Source organism: Danio rerio, chromosome 4 (assembly GCF_049306965.1).
Source record: "Danio rerio strain Tuebingen ecotype United States chromosome 4, GRCz12tu, whole genome shotgun sequence".
Taxonomy (NCBI): Eukaryota; Metazoa; Chordata; class Actinopteri; order Cypriniformes; family Danionidae; genus Danio; species Danio rerio.
In genome coordinates this window covers 37,168,278-37,192,500 of record NC_133179.1, presented here as the reverse complement: position 1 = coordinate 37,192,500, position 24,223 = coordinate 37,168,278, and the positions used below count along the sequence as shown (strand labels likewise).

The 24,223-nt window shown below is 39.0% G+C and overlaps 1 long non-coding RNA gene and 1 pseudogene across 1 annotated transcript; both read right to left on the bottom strand.

The window, feature by feature from the left end:
• Positions 1-23,705, bottom strand: part of LOC137491164 (NLR family CARD domain-containing protein 3-like) — a 24,654-nt pseudogene extending 949 nt beyond the window's left edge.
• LOC137491141 (uncharacterized) lies at positions 19,535-22,363 on the bottom strand. Its single transcript, XR_011011117.2, has 6 exons — positions 22,304-22,363; positions 21,872-21,984; positions 20,785-20,911; positions 20,526-20,611; positions 20,173-20,215; positions 19,535-20,075 (listed from the first exon to the last, which is right to left on the bottom strand). It is a non-coding gene; the product is annotated as an uncharacterized lncRNA (long non-coding RNA).
• Positions 23,706-24,223: the final 518 nt, after the last annotated feature.

Below are 24,223 nucleotides of genomic sequence, written 5' to 3'. Positions count from 1 at the left end.
ACTCTCTCTCACACACACATACACACACTTACAAACACAGACAATCTCACACAAACACACAAACACGTGTAATATAGAGACACAGAGCAGTGAACACATGCATACATACACGCACACAAAAATCTCTTTTTTACTCTCACACAAACACACTCATTCTCTCTCTCACACACACACACACACACACACACACAGACAAACATGCATCACACACACACACACAGACAAACATGCATCACACACACACACACACGCACACACACACGCACACACACACACGTTTGTTTTTGTGAAAAGTGGGGACATTACATAGGTTTCCATTCATTTTATACTGTCCAAACCGTATATTATATTGCCCTCAACCCACCCCACCCCTAAACCCAACCATCACAGGAGACTGTGTGCAGCTTTACTCTCTGATTAAACTCATTCTGTAGAATTTATAAGCATTTTGAGAAATGAGGACGTCACCAATGTCCTCATATTTCACCTTCTTTTTGTAATACCTGTGTCATACCCATGTCATTATACAGATTTGTGTCCTGATATGTCACAAAAACAAGTACACATACACACACACATACACAGACACACACACGCACGCACATAACAGTGAACACACACACACGCACATGCACACGCACACACACGCGCGCACACACACGCACATGCACACACACGCGCGCGCACACACATACACGCGCACACACACACACAAACACACGCACACACACACGTACACACACACAAACACACGCACATACACACAAACAGACTTTCTCACACACACATGCACATGGACACACACAAATACAGACTCTCTCACACACACAAACACACGCGCACACACACACACACAGACTTTCTCTCTCACACACACATGCACATGGACACACACACACACACATAGACACTCTCACACTACACATGCACACATGTACACAGAGGAGTGAACACATGCATGCACACACACACGCACACACACTCTCTCTCTCTCACACAAACACACGTTCTCTCTCTCTCACACACACACACACACACACACACACACACACACACACACACACACACACACACACAGCTGCTGACTGCTCCTGCAGAGGATTCTGGGTAAATCTCTCGTCAGTCTTCAGCTCAGTTTCACTGATGATCCAGAACTAAACCCAAACCCAGCACAGAGCGGCTCAGTGAATGTGGTCTGGACTGAGTGGATGAGGCTCATTGTGTCTCTATAGATGTTGTAGAAGATCAGAGTTCCTGCACTGTGATCCACAAACACTCCTATTCTCCTGCTGAGCGCCTCCACTGGGAGATCAGTGAGTGTGTTATTGTGTCTGAATGAGAAACTGGAGGAATCACAGAGCAAACTCCAGGACTGAGCATTACATCCAAACCAACACTCAACACCTCCTCCCTTCCTCCTGATGCTCTTATATGACACTGATATAAACACACCATCATCTCCACTCCAGTCAATCTCCCAGTAACAGCGTCCACACACACTCTCTCTGCACAACACCTGAGAATAAACATCAAATCTGTCTGGATGATCAGGATACAGCTGATTCTGTATCACACGCTTCACCTCTCTGTTCTCCTCAGACAGAATGAGTCGAGTGTGTGCTGTGTTTGGATCCAGAGTGAGGAAACAGACATCTGAACACAAGAACACACACATTTACAACCACAGCTGTGTGTGTGTGTGTGTGTGTGTGTGTGTGTGTGTGTGTGTGTGTGTGCGTGACAGAGGGAGTGTGTTTGAGTATGTGTGCGTGCATGCGGGCATGTGTGTTGTGTGTGAGAGAGAGAGAGAGAGAGGGAGTGTGTGAGTGCATGTGGTCACTGCTGTGTGTGTGTGAGTGTGTGTGTGTGAGTGTGAGAGAGAGAGGAAGTGTGTGTGTGTGTGTGTGTGTGTGTGAGAGCGAGGAAGTGTGTGTTTGTGTGTGAGAGTGAGTGTGTATGTCTGATTGTGTGCCAGCGTGTGCGTGTGAGAGAGAGAGAGAGACAGAAGGGAGTGTGCGTGTGTGTTTGAGAGAGAGAGTGTGTGTGTGTGTGTGTGTGTGTGTGTGTGTGTAGTCCTACATTTGTGTGGTCCTGCTGTAATCCTCGTCTCTCCTCCATGATCCAGACTGTAAACACACACAGATTCACATTCAGTCAGTACACAAACATCAGTTTATAACACACAAACACACACACACACACACACACACACACAATAAGACATGTGGAGTGTGTGCTGAATGCTGGATTGTGATTGGCTGATCTCAGTGCATTAATAACTGCAGTAAAACAACATGAGTGTGTGTGGAGCTGTCAAATCAGCTTCTGAATGACACACAGAGCTTTTAGATCAGATGTGGAAACAGAAAACAGAATGGAAACACAGAAACAGACAGATATAAAGACTGAAGGATTCATTCAATGATCAATTGACAAAAGCGCAGCACAATAATAAAGCAGAATTCAGTGTTTAATGACTTGAAATATGATGGAGATCTTCATCTTCTGTCAAATGCCTCTTCATCATCTCCAAACATTGCTAAGTTGGAGAGCAGTGAATCCAAACCAATCTGCAGTCCTCCTCGCCCTTTGGAAGCTTGGTGGGTTTGTGTTCTGTTTATTGTTCATAATACTTCAGTTATAAAGGATTAGTTTAGGAGTTTTTTGTCATTTGCTTTATTTGAGTTTGTTCAACATGTGATTGTCACTGGACTATATCAGAACCAGCATCACTGTCTGCTGATCACTTTTATTGCCTGATATTTTGTGTTCATGTTAGTTTAGAAGCAGAAAAGAGCCAGATTACAAGATATGTGAGATATTTGCCAGAAACATCTTTGTTATGTCCACATTGTGAATGTAAATTGATATTGTTTATTTTCTTCCTGTTTATAGTTTTACTCCGCCCTTATTAAAGTGTGATAAAGGACATTCTGTGTCTGTGAAGTTCATGAGGGAGAGTTTAACTTGCTGTTAAAGTATACACAGGACGTATTTGGAGAACAGTACACACACATCTCTGACCTGATACTGTACAGTTCTTCAGCAGAAATGTAGAGAACAAGTTTCACTGCTCAACTACAATGCTGAAACTGTACAGTGTTAATATGAGATATAATATCACGCTTAATGTGAGAACTGCCCCAGTGCACTGACATATTTAACAGCTTTGATTAATATCTGGACACTAGAAGAGCAGTGAAGTATCAAAGTATCTGTATTCACAATAAAAAAGGCAGTGCTGCTCCACATACTTGAGTTTGTCCAGTGTGTAGTTTGGATCCTCCAGTTGTTCAGAGAGCAGCTTGACTCCTGAATCTCCTGGATGATTGTAGCTCAGATCCAGCTCTCTCAGGTGTGAGGGGTTTGAAGTCAGAGCTGAAGACAGAAAACCACAGCCTTCCTCTGTCACCATACAGCCAGACAATCTACAAACACAGCAATAGTCCACATCACACAGTTGGACAATCACACATCTCTTTGTGTTGTGAAGATGCTGACTGCTGTTTCTGCTCATGTCAACAGCAGTGATGAACACACACATCCTGATCAGCTCTCCTTATTGATCGAGCTCTGATATAGAGCATGTTGAGTGTGTTTGCTGATAAGGACTCGACATCATCTGTAGAAGTGTACAGAGCAATAGTTCATAAGACATCACATGAAGCTGTAAAGTCTGCTGTGAGGAATAAGACACATTTGAGCTCAGAAGGAAATCTTGAAGTATAAAGTGTAATTGAAAATGAGCTGATTTCCATTATTTATCTTTAGATCATATTTAGATTATATTGTGGACAATAATGTAAATAAACTAAACACACACAAACTCAATTTCTTGGTGTCTTTGTCTCCTGTCTGACAGTCACTAGAGCTGTAGTCAATCCACCTTTGAGTCCAAATGTTAACAAGGCCAAGACACTTCTTCAGTTTAGATAATAAGACTGTGATGAGACGTTTATATGTTTTCAGGAAAACTGTAAACTGTCCAAACATCAGAGCAGCTCAAAACCTCACCAGGGCCCAAAACCCTACAGACCCCACAGGGTTCACTTTGTCTTCATCACTGTTATTTATTTATTTAGACAGGATTGCCAGAACATCTGACAAATTCTTAAATAAACCTTTAAAATAAACAAATGCAGATATAAACAACAATATAATATGAACATGTAAAATATGAGTACAGAATTTATAGACAATTCATCTAAATACTCTTTAAATACAGTCATACAGTTCTGTATATTAAAAGTATTTTACACATGTTTTGCATTTTACTCAGTAATGCTTTTGACTGCATTTGTCTACACACACAGAGACTTGTATAGAAATGAATAAAATCACACCTATAAAAAATTGCCCATCTGCCAACACACTGAGTGGGGAAAGGGGCTTCCCATATTTGTTTAACCAATATGTAACTCTCTTTTTGTAGTTGTTGTTGAGTGGAAGAGTATTTACCTCAGTGTCTCCAGTTTACAGTGTTGACTCTTCAGTCCATCAGAGAGCTTCTTCACTCCTGAATCCTGCAGGTCATTGTTACTCAGGTCCAGCTCTCTCAGCACACAGTTTGAGGATTGTAGAGCTGAAGACAAACTCTCACAGCACTGAACAGTGAGATTACAGCTCTGTAGTCTGTGTAGAGGACAAACACAATATTGATGTTGAGTTTGATATGTACGGCACTTTACAGTGTTGTGTGTGGAGCTGAACGAGCCCACCAATCACGGTGGGGTATATGGCTCTAGGGGGCGGGACATCAGCTGAACATAACGCAGGCAGAGAAACATTTTCCAATAAGTGAAAGTTACAGCAGAGTTGCCATGGAGTGTTTCCCTCTGTGATTGCTGGCTGGCTCCTTGCTATTGGGCACATGAGGACATTCGTCCCAGTGTGCTTCATTTACAACACTTCAAAAAAAGTTGTGCAAGTTGCTGCCCAGCGGGACATTATAAATATATAAATGTATATAAATCAGAGCTTAATTTGAGCAGGATCTGGCTGGATCATGTTCTGAGAAATGTCAGATATTTGTATTAGAGCTGCAAAAGTGAATTGATTAAATCGATAAAAATCAATTACTCCAAGAGTTGCCAACAGATTTTATGATTGATTTGTTGTGTCGCACGACACGGGAACATTTGCTCATTAAAAAAAAACCCTTAAGTCAGTGCAGAGCGGAGTGAACACGGTCTCTCTCACTCACTGATACAGAGTTCAGCGCTCATAGACAGAGATGAGGAAGAAGGGAGTTCAACAGCAGGTGTGTTGGCTGGTGCTGAGCCAGAGAAAGACGCGTCATATCATCACAATTATGCAGCGTTTTAACTGCCTAATGCTTATTTTATGTTTTAGATAAACATTTACATGATGTTAGAACGTATTAATTATTTGTTTGTTTATTATATATATATATACAGATTTGTGTTTTGTTTATGCATTTGGAGCTGATGTTGTGTTGTGCGCTGTGGAGCATGCGCAGCTTTCTCTCTCTCTCTCCCCCTCCCTCTAGAGCTGCGCTTGATTGCGGTCCAGCCGTGTTGCGTGTGGGAGCGTATATAAGCTGGAGGAGAGAAACAATGGGGAGATCTTTCTGCTCGGTGCAGGTCGCAAATCTCCGTCGTCGTCGCTGCCGCCGCCGCCGCCGTTGTTCCGAGCGTCTCCTATCTCCTGCCCCAAACTGTTGGTTGACTTGGTGTGAATTGATTGATTTCTGTTACTGACAATTTAATTATTTTCTAAAACGGCTCTCTGTTAAATCTGAATCTATTGGCTTTTCTGATTAAATATTTATATATATTATTTTTGGTTAGAAACAGAAGCGGTAGGTTGGGAATCGCCATTTACTTTAAAACGTTTTCTCCTGGTTTGGTAGCAAGGGAGAAAGGGAAGTTTGCTGTAATTTTATTTGGGGTACTTTTATTTGAGCAGGTAAGTTAGAATTATTTCCCCGCAAGTTAGCTGTCTTTTTGTTTATTATTTTGGCCTGGATTCCCTTCCGAAGAGATGCTTCTATCTTTGTTGTCTAAGGAAATAATAAATATTGTTACTACTTGATCAGTGTTGTGATTATTGTGAGTAGGGACAGGAGAAGGGGAAACCCCTAAATTGAGTATTTGAGTTTATTTCTTTGTTTTTTTTACACTTGTTATTGTTCCCACCAACCCTAGACTGGTCGGGACGTAACAATGAAATACAAACAAGCACTAGTAAAACAAAACATTTAGAGCTTGTGAAACACAAGAAAGTCTTTTTGAAGTCCAACAATCCACTCAAATATAAATTGCTGATGTGTTTAATTCATATCAGATACACATGGTGAAAGTAACTATAAAGTTGAATCTACTTTAAGTTCATCAGACACTCACTTGCATGTATTTAGAGAGTAACTGATGAATGAACTGCTGATGATGCTTCGTCATGGAAACATTAAGAGTGAATGTTCTAAAATAATGGTCACCTCAAAAAACTGACTCCTGGATCCAGAATATTTTGAACCCACCAGCAAAAGGGTTAATAACAGCAGAAAAGCAGCAGTGGTAGAGTTACTCTAAATTAAGTGAAGCTTCATAAACTAATTTTGAGAGGAGCACGTGATGTGATTGAGCACTGCTGGCTGCTCATCTGTAATCAGTAATAATCCAATCAGAGTGATTCTAGTTTACTATAAATGGATCGTTTTCTCCCTACTGCTCTATCTTCATTTTGGAAGAATGCTTTCCTCTACAAATGCTCCAGCATTTAACCTACGCTTCAGCATCATTTACATTTGACATGGAAAAAACAAACAAACAAACAAACAACAACAACTTCAGCCAGAACCCCGCTCTCCCCAAAACCTCAGCCGCTGCCTCGCCAGCAATCAAGCCTGAATTCCCGCCGGCACAACAGCTCTTCCAACTTCTGCTCCAACTGCCCCACACAATGCAATCCACAACTCCAACTAAACTCAAGACACCGGAAATCCAAGCCATTGTAATGAAGCCGAACTCTCACTGCTCTCCTAGCGGTCCACTTTCGATAACGTACATGCTTTAAAGGGAAGCCTCACTAGATAACTTCACTCCAACAAAGACTAAACTTTTTATAAAGATTTCGAAAGACGAGACCAGCGTGAATAGAATGATTTCAACAAAGAACTCACCTCTCAGCCTCCCGCCTGTCCACAGATCCATAACATTCTGACAGCTGAAGTAGTTTGATTGCAATGACCAGGCAATCTAATCCACAAACATTAGTCCACAACATATCCATTCGTTGATAAACAACCATGGAAGGGCGCAATGTTATCATCCAAACCAGCTGCTGGAGCGCGTGGAGCCGGTCCTTCAGGCATAAACACTGTAGCGATTTTGGTCAACAAAATGGCCGCCGACTTTTTGCACTCTGACTGATACTCCAAGGAGCCAATAGCTGAAAGGAGAAGTGTCACCATCCAATGAGCTTTCCAAACTTGAGTCCGTCCAGCCTTCTCTCTGGACAGTTTCATGAATGGACTGAGTGCAAAGACTTTGTGAATGAATCGGGCCAGATATGATCGAGGTTTTTCAATCATTTTCAGATTCCAAACGTGATGTTACTTATCATAGATGCAGTAAAAGTCCATGATAAGCATTACATTCACACAGTTCCTACTAAGTGGTTACATAGTTTTTCAATGATGTTGGCAGTTGACATATTTAAAATTTATAAATAATAATAATAATAATAAGAATAATAATAATAATAAATAATAATAATAAAACTCTGCCACATCTGATCTGATAGCCATTGAACTAATGAAAAGAGTTCTACCCAGCTAGTGAAAAACATTCAACACCTCAAGCATTGAAGCTCTCATGTAACACACGAGAGAAAATGCAAAATCAGGCTTTTATACTTGAGGCGTACGCCATTGAGATATTTATTTAAATGACAGGGGGCGGTCTAAAGAAAGAGACCGTAAAATCAGATGAATAAAAAGAGAATCATTAATATCATTGAATATGTTTTGGGGGCCTCTTTATTTGTTTCTTTTAACAAACTTATCTCTCAGGTTTTTCCAAACTTTTACAAAAACATTTCTCCTTTCCCACTGATTTTGCAACTTCAAGCCAAGAATTGTTGGTCATCTGGTTCTCCCTATGATCACACATGGACAGATCATAAAGATGTCAGCACAGACGTACCTGTTTCAGAAAAAATCTCTTCAAACTGTTTTATATCCAACTCAACTCAAAAGCGGCACAATTGATCATCTGAGTCTTAAAAAATTTCATTAGCTCCGCTATGGCGTTATTTCACTGACAAATGTAGTGAGCGCAGTAGTGAGCGCAGTATTACAATTCAAGAGCGCATTCATGTAATACGAGCGAGCGAATCTCTTTGCTCGTGCACCGATTTTCTCTGTTTGTGGACAAAACTGAGCAAGAAAAGCTTAAATTTTCTCCATCTCAAATATGCACTGCTCAGGACAAATTATCTTGTGCGCTCTCAGTACACTGTTCCTGCTTCTTTTCGAGCTTTTCGATATGATTTATATTAGTACACTATTTATTACCAACAACCAAAATACTAAAATAGTCTTACATATTACATTTTTAATCTAATAAACCGTAACTTTTTTAGCTGTGTGTAATATGAAGAAAAATTTTCAGTTTCTAACACTTAAAAACTCAGACAATAGTTTAATTTTAAAAACATTTATTAAACATCCAAAAGGTGCACCATACTAATCAAATAAAATAAACGTTTAAATATAACTAATGCAACCAGAAAAGTAAATGTGATAGAAAGGGAAAAAACTTGATAAGGTATTATAGCCTAATGCACTATTCACTCTTCAAATAAATTTCACAATCTATCCTATTTCATCATGGCAACTAAAGCAAAGTGAACTAGTGTCTGCTGTACAGTGTTTTGTAAAGTACAGTAAAGTACTTCAATTGATCTGTTGTGGCAATACTAGTGTTGCTATGGTAACACAACAAGTGTAATATAAACAAATTACCCAGTTTTTTAACAATATAGGGTATATTATACTACAATTCACCACACTTTACTGTAGTAAAACTACACTGTATTTCATTTTATCAGTTCACTATTCTACTATTAATACTACAGTATGCTGAAGCATCTCTGGAGAGCAAAAGCACGAAAGGAGGAGGAAACACAAGACACAAAAATTGAGATTCGGTATTATCCGACGGAGCGAGAGCAGATCATTCGCACGTGAGCAGCCGTGTTTTGAAAGCTCGCGAGCAGTTTAGTCCATGAACAAAGGAAACCGGCGCGTGAGCAAAGAGATTCATCCTCTCTTAATACATGAATGAGTTCCTGACTTTTAAAACTGCTCTTACGACAGTGAGATATTGCCATACTCCGCCAGCTGAAATCATGACGCGGGCCCTCACATTGAACCTCCGCAAACACAGCGATGATGTCACATTTGCCACGCGGACTGAGTCAATAACAGAAAGCTGATTGGCTATTGCAAGTTGACCTCATTTGTAGTTACAATACTGCTAATTACAATTGGACTAGTGAAATAAAGAACTACAACACCCCAAAAACCTAGCAACAACAACAAGAAGGAATTTAAATGAGCATTAGATGTAGCGCTACATGGACATCAATTTTAGACTTAAAGACTTTAAGACCACGTGGAAACCCTGTTCCAGGACCACTGGCCAAGACACACCTCATATCCTCAGCTCTCCATCCATCTGCCACCCTGCAGGGAGACGAATGCCCACTTCTACAACCCTTGCACATCCTGACATCAAAGCTATTGTAACATGCATTAACAAAGGCGCTTCCATTCACAGTTGACCATGCACTTATGAAGACACCTCGCATGAATATCAGCTAAAACGATTAATTATGTCTGCTGTACATGCACCATGTTGTAAAGATTTAATTTCTGATTCTCTCTTGTTTTTTTCATTTTAGAGTTCATGACTGCCGACTTCATAAACTGCCCTCATTCAACACATCACCCTCTCATCCACTCCTAATGCTTTCACACTCTTTGCAAAAACACACTTCCACTCATACCTGTACAGCCCACACCCTTGATGCCATATCCACACTAGCCTTTTTGGCTTTTGAGATGTTGTGAACTAACATCAACATTTCAATCCCACATTCCACCCCATCATAGCTGATCCAACTTTGCAGGATGAAGAAACTCTGTCTTTCTTTATTGAGCAAACAGATCATTGACACAAGGGCATTCTAGTTAGAGTTTTAACTTGTAAATTGTTTTAAATTCAAAATTGTAATATATGCATCAGTGTAAAACCGATGACTGGTTGAAAAACATATGCTGTAATATTAAAACCACAAGGGACTCTACTTTTGCCATGGCCTTTTTTGCTGCTGGTGTTTTAACAAACTTATCCCTCAGGTTTTTCCAAACCTTTCTAAAACTTTCCTCCTCTCCTACTGCTGTTGCAACTTCTAGCCAAGAATTATTGGTCATCTGGTTCTCCCTATGATCACGCATGGATGGATCAAAAAGATGTCTGTATAGTCGACAGTTGTACCCGTTTCAGACAAAATCGTCGCCATGGAGTGCCGGTAAGGACACGGAGACTTGAACCCCATTTAAAGTTCTTTAATGTCCATCACACTTGAATAATAGGTACCGTCTTTTACATGGGAGTGTGTGTGTGTGTGTGTGTGTGTGTGTGTGTGTGGTTTCTCATCATTGACGCACACAAAACTAACTGGCATAAGGCGGAAAGCAAAGCATGTGACCTTTCTCTCTATCTGAACAGAATGAAACCAGTCAATAGACTCAATGTACCGCAGACCTAAGCTGCGTTTTGATTGGCTGATTGTGCTCGTGATTGGCGCATGATCAAGTGCTAGCTCTATAGGAGTCTGCTTGCGATGTCACGGCATGCATGCGTGATGAGAGAGCACAGCTTGTGTCCAGCTATGGGCTCTGCCCACCGACCGCTTTTACAGAATGTAATGCTGCGTTCACACCAGACGCAGAACGCACGAGTGATTTACATGTTAAGTCAGTGAAAATGTATGAATAGACATCCTGCGGCGCGATACACGCGAATGGCGTGGCGTGAATGGCACCCATTGCTTGAGTTTGAAAGTCTGAACTTCAGCGGACATTCGCGCCGCATAAACCCTCTGGGGTCGAAGACTGCGTATACGCGTTTTGACGTGTGGTGGCGTCAAACTGCTGAAATGAACTTAAATTACACTTTCAGTTTTGATCGTACAAATGAGATCAATACATCAATCAAATCTGTTATGTGTCTACTTTTTGTCGTGTACAACAACAACAAACGTGTGTGCTTTTGCAAAATAAGGAAAACAACAGAGTAGGCATTCTGTCTTTTCTCTCTCCGTGAACTGGTTTTAGAAATGCATCATTAAAATGCGCTGAAACTCCACGAATACAAAACGAACACATATGAGAAATGTATTTCTAGAAAGCTTAAAGTGTCTACTTTTAAACGCAGCTATGCATGTTGAAAACAAAGTCAGCAATACTTTATATTGCTTGATTAAGTAATCAGTATGAAATCAACGCTATGTCTATATTCTCAGTCTGATCTCATTAGTTTTAATGCGACCACGCCCACGAGGCATTGATATTACAAGTGTCTGAAGACGCGTGCAGACTGTGATCAGAAAAACACGTCACTAAAATGAAAGGAAACTCGGCAAATAGTCAACAAAGATGATGATTTCTGATATCTATATAAAGCTTAATATGTCTACTTTTGCATTAACCAATTCAAGTTGAAAACAAATGATCTCTTTTTATGTAATCCGTGTAAAAGTAAGGACTGTACGGATTCTCCTATATCGCCTCATTACAGCAGCGTGGTCCCACCTCTCAGTAAGCGCGCTTCATATGTACATTTCCAGATCTGAAAACAACAGAATTAAAGGACTAGTGGCAAAGAGAGCTAGACAGTAGAAAGTAGACAAGATGTGCTCCGAGTTTGCTCAGTAATGCGAGTAATGATGGTCTGTGTCATGACAACAAACTGTTAGATGAAGATGTCGCCTTCAACTTCACAAAAGTTTATAAAAACGCTACAAAAGCGGACCAGGTTCAAATAATCCTGCGTCTGTGAGTCTCCGCTGATGTCAAGAAGAAGGCCAGGGGTTACAGTGAAATACTGCCTTTTTCCTGCGCCCCTCCTCATCACAGGATACCTGTCTGCAAGACTACATTTCTAAGTGTCCTTTGTAAGTTTATTCTTTAAATAATTACTGTGAATACCAAGTGAGAGGATGATCACTTGCGCCAAAAGCTGCTGAAAAAAGATTTCATTATCACATATGGATTAATCATCATTCTTTAAAATATCATTGCTCTAATATCAGAATACCAAAACTAACTCAGAATCGTATTATTATTAATCAATCTTTGTATATACTATTCCATATATTAATGATGTATTGTTTTTTAACCAATTTAAGGTGTTTGACAATGTTGAGATAATATGTTGCATTTTGGCATGATTTATGACTTATTTCTAAACAATTTAAAGACATAAAGTTAAATAAAAAATATCCTGGGTTTGAAGAATATTGTGTTCCTGGACTTCACTGAGCTTAATAGTTTAATGTATAAAATTGTGAATGAACTTGACTGTTGATGTCGTAAATAATAATGTCAAATAACCAACATTTCTTAAAATGGAAATATCTCCTTTTGCAACTAAACTCTTTATTTACAAAATAAATAAATAAATAAATCAGTAGATTTGCTATGTGTAAGTTTAAAAGTTTGCAGAGATTTATTGAGTGTACTGACTCTCACAAGTGTATCTCCAGTTATTTTGTGTGAATAATATATTTTAAATAAACATGCAAACAAAAAGTATATAAACTTTTTTCTGATTCCTTCTTGAAACTCTTCCCTCCTAGTCATATACCTGTCTGATGGCTCATTATTCAGCTCATTATGCAGGTCTTTGTCTTCTCAGGTGTGACTCACTGCATAGTAATGATAGTTCACGCCTTCTCGCATAAACCAATTTCACTTAAAAAGTGACTTAGAAATTTTAATTCATTATATTGTTTTCTGTGAGGAAGTGAACAAGATGATTCTCACACGATTTTAAAGCAAAAACACTAGACTCTAAGATCCAGTTCTCAAAAGTCTTGTGCACAAATGTTCTCTGTGTGTTTCGTGGCCTTTCAGTGACTTCAAAATTTTAGTTTTTCACTAACCACGCATAAACGTTTCTTTCTCAAAAACACAAACACATACAAACATGCTGCTTAGGTATTATTGTAGCCTAACTTGTGCTGTTTACAGTGTTATCACACTTTATCCATTTATATGTTTTTAAGATACTGAAAACAACACAAATGTCAGTGCATGTCCAAACTTCTGCAGAACCCCAAAACCCCCTTAGACCCCAGAGGGTTAACCAATCAGAAGCTTCCTCTTGTGGGGGCGTGATTGTGACCTACTCCTCATGTTGGGAGTCCTGGGGGAAATCTTCCAGCCGACACTAAGAAAAAGTTCATCAAACTGGGCTCGGCTCAGTCAGTTTATGAGCTCACAGAGCTGGATGCACCTCTGAAAGTACCTAGTGGACTCAGATACGGCCCTAAACGTATCAATGCTGTTTTTCAGCCTTCATAAAGCACATAAACACAAAGGGCTTTTACAACAACAAATCCAGACTCTGGGAAGGTGGTCATCCGATGCCTTCAAGACATACATACGTAAGGCACCTCAAAGAAGCCCAGATGACTCTCGCCAACCATCAACCCACATCTACTCAAGGGAGAGGGCATGACCCAGCCACATTCCCTGCTCTTTTTCCTCACTTCTAGACTTTGTTTCTCCACCAGTCAAGTAGTTAATTGGAATTGCATCCAAGCCCCCTCGTCATCCCTCGCCACCCTTGGCTGTTTCCGCAGGAGTCTTCACGGCCCCCTCCCATCTATGGACTATGGACTATCCCATCTATATATATATTTATATAGCCCTGCCACTTCCCAGATCTATGTCCATCAGGAGTGTTCCTCGAGCATATTTTTGACTCTTAATGAGTAATTAATGAAATGAAATATTAAATAATAATCAATTATTCACAGTATTTTAAAGTGCCGACAATATCAATATTGTGTATGTTCATTAAAATGATGTATTGTATTATTTAATATCAGCTAATGTCTATTTCTTAGATGAAAGAAATAAGGACTTACAAGGCTCTTTTGGAGGTTTTGATGACTGCTGATAGTCTGATGAGACACTCGTCTGATTTCTGGAATTTGTGAAGCTCAAACTCCTCCAGCTCCTCCTCTGAGGTCAACAACACAAAGACCAGAGCAGACCACTGGGCAGGTGAAAGGTCAGCAGATGACAGACTTCCACTACTGAGGTGAGACTGAATCTCTTTCAGCAGAGTTTGATCGTTCAGTTCATTCAGACAGTAAAACAGATTGATGGATCTCTCTGGAGACAGATTTCCTTTAAGTTTCTGCTTGATGTAGGCAATTATTTTATTTTTGCTCTGGTCTCTGTCATCCTGCTGTGTCAACAGGCCTCGTAAGAGTTGTCGATTAGACTGGAGTGACAGACCGAGAAGGAAGCGAAGGTAAAGATCCAGATGTCCATTCTCACTTTCCAGAGCCTTGTCCACTGCAGTCTTCAGGAAATCGGTCATGACTTTATTTTTGCTTATCTGTTAAAACAATCCATGCTTATTTTCTCTGTCTAGAAACAGATGTTGATAAAGCGCTGCAATGAACTCCTGAATGCTCAAGTGAAGAAAGCAGTACATGGTACCAAGAATGATTCCCGTCTCCTCCTTAAAGATCTGGGTACACATGCCTGAGTACACCGATGCCTTATAGACGTCAATGCCACAGTCTTTCAGATCGCTCTCATAGAAGATCACATTGTTTCTGTCCAGCTGCTGGAAGGCCAGTTTCCCCAGTGAAAGGATGAGCTTTGGATCCCAGGAGACATCTGCTGTGTTTTCTCCATCATACTTTCTTCTGCTCTGCTGCATCTGAAAGCGGAGAAAGTGTGTGTACATCTGTGTCAGAGTCTTGGGAGATTCCTGCAGTGTTTCAGCATGAGCCCTGTGTTTCAGTTTCAGTATGTTCTGGAGAACAGTGGCTGAAATCCAGCAGAAGACTGGGATGTGGCACATAATAAAGAGACTCTTTGACTGTTTAATGTGATCAATGATTTCTCTGGCCTGATTCTGATCTGTGAGTCTCTTTCTGAAGTACTCCTTCATTTTGGGCATCATTGAATCCTCGTATCTCTGTCAGCCGGTCGATACAGTCAGCAGGAATCTTACTGGCAGCTGCTGGTCTGCTAGTGATCCAGATGAGAGCAGAAGGAAGCAGATTTCCCTTGATGAGGTTCGTCAGGAGAACATCCAGAGAGACTGCTGAAGATACATCACGACACGTCTCATTACCAGCAAAATTCAGAGGAAGACGACATTCATCCAATCCATCAAGGATGAACAGGACTTTGAATCGTGTGCTTCTTGTAAGGTTCAGTCCTTTAGTCTCTGGGAAAAACTGAGTTATAAGGTCTTTTAAACTTTGTCTTTCTTTCTCCTTTAAGTTCATCTCTCTGAATGGAAGAGGAAATATGAAGCTGATGTCTTGATTTTCTTTCCCTTCAGCCCAATCCAGAACAAACTTTTGCACAGAGACTGATTTCCCGATGCCAGCAACTCCTTTTGTCAGGACAGTTCTGATCTGCTCGTCTTGTTCAGCTGCTTCAAACAAATGTTTGCATTCAACCTGTATCTCTAGTGACTGATGACGTCTGGAAGCAGCTTCAATCTGTCTGATCTCATGTTCAGTGTTGACCTGTTCACTCGCACCCTGAGTGATATAGAGATCTGTATAGATGTTATTCAGAAGTGTGGAGTCTCCTTGCTGAGCAATTCCTTCAAACACACTTTGATATTTCCTCTTCAGGCTACATTTAAACTGATTAATGAAGAACAGCTCGCCTAAACACAGGAGCAAAGAAACAGAGAGGTTTAGTCTTGACTTATTTGTAAGTGTCAGTCTGACAGATCGCCATGAGTAGGGCCAGACAGAACTTTCAGACATTTTTTGCTATTTCTGAGGAGAACTTTGTAAAATATCTGCAGATTACTGTGGAATGATTTTGGGAATATCATAACTTTGGGATTGTCATAAATAAAAACTAAATATATAAAATAATAAATAAAAAATAACACCTTTTTAACTTGTAAAATAATAATTTTCAACAATATGTAATCTTTACAATACAAATCAAATTAGATCCACTTAATTGCCAAACAAAGCACAAGTCTCTCATATAACAGATCTACTAAAGGACAGAAAATATGACTTTACAAACTGCACTGTAAATAAATCATATGAACATTTTCATATTAGGCAACAATATTACTGAAATTAAATAAAAACTGAATAAATAAAAATGCACACAGGTAACTAAATAGACTCAATGATGGGCTAAATCTCTGTGTAAATCTGCAGGTTCGTGTGGGTCTATCCATGAGTCTCTTACCCACGAGAGTATCAGCAGCTTGATCTTGCTTCATCTCTCTCAGGAAGAAGAGTGTGAGATCAAGAGCTGCTTCTGTGATAATGCTTCTGTTCTCATTAAACTCTTTTATAAACTCTTGTCTGTTTTCTTCTTGTAAGATTTTCTTAAACTTCTCCAGTTCATTCTTCAGAAATCTGATCACTTTACTCTCAAGATTCTATGAGTGAAGAAAAGAGAAGATCAACATTTAACCAAAACACTCATTGGTATACAGCTGTTCATGCACAAACTACTGAACAACTGAAAATACATTATTCAACATTATACTACAGGACTGTGCTTTATAGGGTGTGCAGTTGTTTTCAGATGGAGTAGATTCAGACAGGCATTGAGCACATTTATGAATGCTGAATGATGTTCATTATTTGACAGCTACAGAATGACTACATGTGTGAAGTCTGTCTAATCTTTGTATTGATGACTAGTCTAGATTTGGACTACTGTTAGATTTTGACCAAAAGCACAAACTCAGCCTTTAGTCAAGCCATTCTTATTTGCACATCTATTACATAAAAATGACTTGGTGGGATTTGCAGAATAATTGACTAATCTGTTCATTTATTAGAAAATAATACACACAGAGGTGTAACGAGGAGACTGACACGGAGGGATCCATTATGCAGTATTTATTAGTCAAGCTTTCACTCAAACACACAATATGCTCTAAAGTGCCAACACACATCAACTATAGTCTGAAAGGTATCAAGACTGGCGCTAAACAGACACAGAGGGATTTACCAGGCATTGATCAAAGGCAGGCTGAAAGTATTAGAGTCCGTGTATCAGGCTTGGGTCGTGGGCAGGCAGCGAGTACCAGAGTCTGTGTATTAGGCTTGGATCATGGGCAGGTAGCGAGTATCAGAGTCCGTATTTCAGGCTTGGGTCGTGGGCAGGCAGAAGGCGAAGCAGAGTCAGAAACGGGCTGGAGTAATACACGAAGAATCAGGCAGGGAATACCGCTCAGTAATGTTGGCCGGGGCTAAACAAGACTTCACACTGACTGAGTGTTTGTGAGCGGCTTATAAAGGGTACGTGGGTCGTAAGCTAGATTCAGGACAGGTGTGTGCACAATCAGCGTAATTGGATGATGTAATGCAAGAAGTCCGGAGATGGCGGCCTCTGCTGGCCAGCGAGGGGAGTGACTGGGACCGAGTCCGTGACAAACGGAGACTCCACGAGTATCACAGTTGTGCATTATTTTATAAGTATTCAATGAACTGAAGTCAATTATTCCTTAATAAATGAATTGCTCGACATTTGAATTAAGCAGTATATTTTTAAATAACTATTTTTATTTTATTTGTTTATAATAAATGAGTTTATCCCACCTGAAAGATTGACTGGAGATTGTCTGTGAAGCTCTTGTGTCTCCTGTGAGTCTCGTCTCCTGAATCTGCTGACTCATATTCATCACTGTTAACAGATAAAACTACTGTAATTACACATTTACAGGCAAACACATACAGATATATCTGACAAACACTGAAAATAATACATGTAGTGCTCATAATGAGACAGTGGAGAGATTTGTTTTTGAGTTTTCAGTTATGTTTAGCTGAGAAATTTCAGTCAATTGTCTCTGTCATTACAAAGCCCTGTCAACCACAAAGTCATTATTAGAAAGTAGCTTTGAAAGTTTGATTTACAGTTCATTATTACACACACTTTTAGCTACAAAACAACACATGTACATTTACCTTCAAAAGCTTCACCTTTATTTAGATATATTTACACAACAATATGGTTATAAACTTCTTCAAAACATCTTTTATGCTCCACAAATGATATTAATATTGACTGAAAGATCCTCTGAATAAGACGCCAGGTGTCTGTAAATGTCGTTATGAATCACTAAAGTCATTTGATTCATTTAAACAACTGATTTATTCAGGAATGACTCCCTCTACTGAATTGTGGATTTACACAAAACACTCCATGTGAGCAATAATGTAAAACACACAATACCGTTGGGCAGATGATGCTGTTTCCCCACTGAACACTGGTGGATTCCCTTTAGACCGGTCACTCTTCAGAGACACAGAACTGGACACACATGATCCAGATCTCACACTGAACACACAAACACACCAGAGGAATAAACTGCAGGACAAACTTCAGTCTCCTTTACAAGCGTTTATCAGACAAACATGAGTTTGTTCAGTTTAAAAAAGGGCAGACTAATTATTGGCTTAAATATAAAAAACAAAACATTAATATAATCTCTAGGTAGAAAAGACAATAAATAAATAAAATTCCCTTCACTGAACTACACACTAAGTTTAACATGTATATCTGTATCAATCTGTGTGTATTGTTCAAATGAGGCACCCTTTTGTTAAGTTTGTGGCTGTTTTTACCCCAATGACTTCCTATAATGAAGCAATATCAGCATCTGATCATGCAGTCTTGATTGGTGCTGTTGGAAAGAATTTTTCCTGTTGATCATCAGATGGCAGCATTAATAGAGGTAAAGTTGGTTTTATATTCACACATTCGTTCATTTAGAAGTCTCTATATTGTTTACCATGTTACTTTGAATATTCGATTTAGCATGCAAACATGACTTGAAAACAACATCAACACTGTTTATTTGACTGTGAACAATGTTGTACTTTGATAGTCATTAGCTGATAATATGATTCACTGTTTGCATTTTGCAAATAATACTTTAAAGAAATTATATTATTAAGGGGAAAGTTTGAATGTGTGAATATAAAACCACACAGCAAAATATGGGGACCCAAAACAACTCTATGGGTGTTAATTTCAACACTTTGAAAGTGTCTCATGGGGTCCACTCAAAACAGAGTTAAATCAACACTTTCAAAAGGGTTGGCACATTGACACCGAAGTAAGGGTTAATTTTAACTCTGGGCAGAGTTAAAAAATGTAACTATATTTAACACCGCCTGGTGTAATATATTGTTATTTTATTCAACTCTCTTGAGTGTAAATATGGTAAAAAGGTCAAATAGACTGTAAATTACAAAAGAAAAAAACATTTATTTGAAAACATTCACCACTTCAACAATTCATTCAGTTTTTAAAATGCAACAATGTCAAATATGCTTTAAATGTTTTATTAGTACAGACAGTATCAACAAAATATGTATGACCAGTGCTCAAAAAGGCTGTTTCAGTCCTTTGGTCCAAACTTGATGTGTTATCAGAGCAATTTGAAAGTTCAATATAGCGTCACTCATAGTTTACTTCTGAACTCATAGTTTTCTTCTGAAATTACATTTTAAACAACTTGGCGTGCAAATCTTTCACTTTTGGTGTTTCCTTGGTCCTCCATATTAAACAGAGCAGTTTAAATGAAGGTATAAATGCTGTAAACTTGTGTGAAAACAAACTGGAGCTAGGAAATCTCATCAAGCATGTCCTGTGAATGAAGTGCTTCCCGGCCACAGGATGACCTTTTTATCCATGACGATGTAGTAGCTGCTAATCGCTCGTCTGGTGGTTCCTGATGCAAGGATATAGGGTGATGCTCATCTAAGAACTCTTCAAGACTCCAGCATGACTAAGAAAAATGTTTGAAAACAAATTGCTATCAAATTCTATGATGTATTTAAAAGAACATTTAAAGTAAATAAAACATTCAAGAAATCTAAACTCACCTTTTGAAAATCTTCATGATGATCCACAACTTGACTCTCCCAGCTGGTTGAGGTGACAGGATATGGAAAAGTAGAAAAAACACATACATCACTGTTGGATCTCCAAAAACAATTAGGTTAACCACTATGACTAGAACTGGAAAAACAGCCAGCTGTCTGTCCAGAATCCTGAATTTAACACAACACCTGGAGCAAAATTTAGAGGAGCTTAAAATCTTTTATATCATTTAGTGATGCTGACTTCCCCAAAATATTGGCCACAGTGTAAAAAATATCCATAAACTTCATAAACAACAGTTTTCTGTAAGCGTGTGCGTGTGTGTGTGTGTGTGTGCGCTAGCGTGTTTCTTTACCAGATTCAACTTGTTAGGCCCTTTCAGGTCCAGTATTGACGCCACCTTTACTGGAGTCTAGCAGATGTTTCGGGTCCAAATATAATCTAAAACATTAGGATACGCAGAAGAGGAAAAGTGCAAAGTAAAGAGCAAAACATTATTTAAGTAACAGTTCACCCACAATACAAAACTTATCACCTTCATGTCATTCATTATTCTTTAATGCTCTAATACCCTCTCAGCTTGTGAAACAAATACAGAACTTTATCAAACATACCTTCATTATTATCACCACATATGACCAAGAAGGTGTGCTTGGTCATTTCACCAACTCTGGAAATACACCATCCGTCTCTAATCAGCCACCGTCACAGGGTCTTGTGTTTTTGTATAGAGAACTGTGGCTGTTAAAAAAAACAACAAAAAATTAGTATCTAACACATATGCATAACCTTCAGATAAAAAAGAGAGATGAACATCACAAAGTATGCCTCACACTTTTTCAGATATCTTTTGATTTAGATGTTGATTATTGATAATAAATCTACAAATCAAACCTGTATCATCATTAGGCTGCTCAAATATGAATCAGTTGATTAATTTTACAGACAGGTGGCTGTTTACAACGCACTAATAAAACGGAAATGTTGTGTACAGTACATGCTAAGTTTAGCCTATAGTTTTAAGCACAATATCATGCGGGAGAAAAAGCTTGACTAAGATGTTCCTGACTACAGAAATAGCCTAACTTACTAACGTCAGACATCCCGAGTTGGGAAAAGTCATTTTCGGGGGATACAGAGTTGATTTGCGGGAGGTAGCGGGAGAGATGAGAACCTAAAGAGCAATGGGATGAGTTGCGCGCGACGTAACGTTACCTAAAGAGCGGTGGGGGTGACTTGCGCGCGACGTACCTGAAGAGCTGGGAGGGATGCGGTGGAGAGGGGTGTGCAAAGTGTTTAATGACCGGGCGGGAGACGCGCGATTTCCGGGAGATTATCATTCATTTGCGGGCATCTACTTGGGCATCTGGGAGTCTCTGTGCATTTGCGGGATAACGTTAACGTTAGTCCCGCAACTTCCGGGAGACTTCTGTAACGTTAAATGTCTGATAAAGTGCAAACGCGGTCATTTAAAGACATTAATGTTAACATTCCGACTCTAATGGTTGTCAACGCTTAATATAATTCAAGCGTACGTTATCACGCGAGTCTATGAACTAACGGTATATGGACGGCCACGAATGAACCAGTTTAAAAGGTCCGCGGTGTTTAAAATAACCAAATTAACGTACACGAATAACAAACAATCATATGTTTTAGTCAGGAAGCCTTTTACAAGTAAGCATATGTTCATTTACTCACCAGATATGTTTTAGAAACTCTCCTGAGCTTTTGGAAACCGTCCTGTGTTGCTGTTAGCATCCGGGCAGAGTAAGCTAACGTTAGGCTGCTCCGGGGATTCCCTCGCTAGTTTGCTTCGAATTAAAGGAGAAGTGTCGATTTTATTTTACAGATGGGTAACAACGCACAAAATGGCATTAAGCGTGACAGAAATGTGTTAAACATGTACATTTGATGTTTTTATGCACTATGTATGCGTGAGCATATATAAAACATTCCTGAAAAGAAGTCAATAGTAATGCAGTTAAGCTAGATACACAAACGACCATGAATGAACCGCAGAAGATTAAAATTGTCACTCCATTCTAAAGGTATTAACTTAACAATATGTTTACAACTGTATTTCCTTAAAGAAAGTCAGTAAAATACCAACATTTAGGTAGTTTGACTCACCAGTTGCTGTTCTAAACCTCAGATGGAAAATGGCGGCTGGAAAATTCTTCAGTGACTGGGGCTGCATGAATTCCCGGATGTTGGAAATAACACCAACAAGTGTTGAAAAGATAACTCCTTGATTTCGCACTGAATAAAATAAATTCTAACTCTTATTATATTAATTTATCAAAATCTAACTCTTTAACGTCAACACTTTACTCTGAAATGCTTCAACACCGAGAATTTAACTCAGATGAATTTGCTGTGCAGCTTAACCCTTTAGATCAGCCTGAGCTGAACAGTTTCTGCATTGTATATGTAGTTCAGTAGAGTGAAAGAGCAGAATATAGTGTGTGTGCAGAAATACACTTACTGTGTTTACTGTGTTCTGACAGATGAGGGGCTTATTTTAATATTCTCAGACATGTCAAGACAAGAGTGCAAAGGTCTTTCTCACTCCATATAAACTAAGCATTTTCGCACTACAACTGATGACCAACAGTCAAATGACAAGTTGTACCTCTACACAACAGGCTTTAAACCAGTAGTTCTCCAACATTTTTCACCAAGAACCAGCTAAGAAGAAAATTGTACCCCCATTTGATCATTTGATCAGGCAATAGCAGCACAAATAAGTGCATTGTTGTTGGTCTTTGTTCATCAGAGAAAGTGTTACAATAATGGTGTAAAAACAGAGTCGATACCTGTGTTTCTCTGAGAGAGAGTCCTTTACTCGCTCCTCTGCCATACTGCAGCTAAAAGACCAATGCAGACATTAGCAGAGCTTTCAGGAAACAATCATACACACACACACACACACACACACACACACATATATATATATATATAGTCCTTAACATGAATGCAGTTGGTTTAACCCTGATCTGACATCTCAGCTGTTTCACATTTGATTTAAGGTAAATACATGTTATATAGAGTTTATCAAGAGAAGTTCAGGTTCAGCCAATTGTTGATTTAGTGAGTATTAAAATGTCTCTCTACTAAAGAGGCTATTTGGTTAATGAGTTACTCTGACGGTCAAAGGTTAAATGCAGTGTTGTTTAAGGATGGTCAGCTTGTTGTTTTGAGCAGCTTTTCTTCCTGTTCAACTGAAGGTCGTGACTCTGAATGTTTAGAGTCATATTTAATGCTGAATTATTGGACACTATTGAGTCAGTCTGATATAGAAGAGAACAAACACTTTAAAGGGATTAAAAATAAAGCTTTTAGACAGTGTTTAAATGAGCGTGTTTGACTCAGTGTTTAATCTGTGTTTGAGGATTTGATCTTCAGGATCAGACATTTAAATTACACTCACACATATAAAACCCCTTCGTCATCTCCACAAATCAGCGTAATGTTGAAGTGTTAAACTCACATGCAGAAGTACAGACGCTCTTGTGCAGCAGGAACACAATCTGAGCTCTTTCACTCTTTCTCTTCACTAAAACACACCTGTGTGATCTACAGGTATATCCTGAATTATTACTGGCTCCACAGAGTGACACTCACATGAATATTCATGAGACTCTCCTGACTGTGGGCGTGTCCTCAAGACAACACACAAATCACTGTAGCTGAAGATATCTGTGCAGCTTCTCTGAGCACGAGTGTGTTGATGGAATATTGAAAACGTATAAAATAGTATATATATATAGTGTAATATATATATATATATATATATATATATATATATATATATATATATATATATATATATATATATATATATATATATATATATATATATATATATATATATGAGAATAGAGAAAAGGGTATTTTAAATAAATCCAAGAGGTCTCTGAAAAATATTTAAAGCAGTGTTGGACTAATAAAATGAGATTACAAATGGAAATGGAAATGAGTACACCTCTTAAAGATCTCTCTGATGAATTATTATTTTCTCTCAGATGCTGTTCAATAATATAAGTGTGT